Source organism: Dendrobates tinctorius, unplaced genomic scaffold (genome assembly GCF_039654945.1).
Source record: "Dendrobates tinctorius isolate UK_male_01 unplaced genomic scaffold, ASM3965494v1 ptg000070l, whole genome shotgun sequence".
Classification (NCBI taxonomy): Eukaryota; Metazoa; Chordata; class Amphibia; order Anura; family Dendrobatidae; genus Dendrobates; species Dendrobates tinctorius.
Genome location: NW_027361738.1, coordinates 30181594 through 30182781, shown reverse-complemented (window position 1 = coordinate 30182781; position 1188 = coordinate 30181594).

The following is a 1188-nucleotide window of genomic DNA, read 5'->3' as shown; positions in this document are numbered from 1 at the left end:
TAATCAGCCGACGCCTCTATGAACAGAGGTAAACTTTCATAGCTGGTGTTGGAAACCGCAGCTCTCTGACTGATCAAAGACAGTGTTTGCTGTGCTGTGCTGCAAATGACAGCATGGCAAACAATGGGTGTTCGGGCATACCATGCATCTGAATGGGGTCTAGGTTCGGTTTCGGGTACTGTTCTGGTACCCAAACCGAGCTTTTTTTTTAACCGTTTGGCATAACACGCAGGACCCAAACATCCAGAGGTTCACCCATCACTAATTGTGACATTATCATAGGACATTACACAGGACAATATCACTGTATAAATTCTCATAGACTGATCAGAATGATGATGTAAATTGTCTGAGTCTCAATTTGTTTGTTTGGATTTTTTAAGACACAAACATAAATGGTGGATGCCAAAATGCTTTAGAAGAAAGAACCAGACCACTGTCAAAAACATGTAAGTATTTAACCCTTCCCACAAATGGATGTGCCCTTATGTCCTAAACGCTGTCTTCTAGATGCAAAATTATACAATGATTTGTCCTGGTAGTTACACAGGCAGATCAGTCCGCTTGCAAGTGCATGTGAAATGTATTCAATGAGCTAATAATTAGCAATCTATATCATGTGGTGAAGTATATGAGATAGGGCATACATTATGTTTATTGTCTGTATCCCTATGATGCTAGGATTTGTTCCTGATTATTATATTTATATATTTATTTGTGATCACTTTTTCTTTTTCTCCAGCAGCAAAAGTGATAAAAAAGAAACAGAGAGACGTCCAACAAAGTAAGGAAAAGCTTCCCCCATTGTTGTATGTGACATGTTGTTACACTAAGGCCCATAATATGGGTAGATATACTTTGTGTCTTCCCTTTATACTATATTGTACAGTATATTTTTAATGGAAGATACCAACACCTTCCCTTCCTTTCTTCTCCATTCTATACAGCTGGCTCCTCCGAGCTTTTACCTGCTGCTTCAGCAGAGCGGGAACACAATAAATAAAACGTAAGTATAATTTTTTTATTGAAAGATTTACAAACTCTAAGCGGTATCATCAGTTTGCTATATATATATAGAAAAAGAAAGAGGGGAGACACAAAGCGCAATAGGGTCTTATCCCACGTATCACAAAGATGAGACACCAAGAAAACTGCTCACCTGGTGCAGGTGAATACAGGCATGTAAAG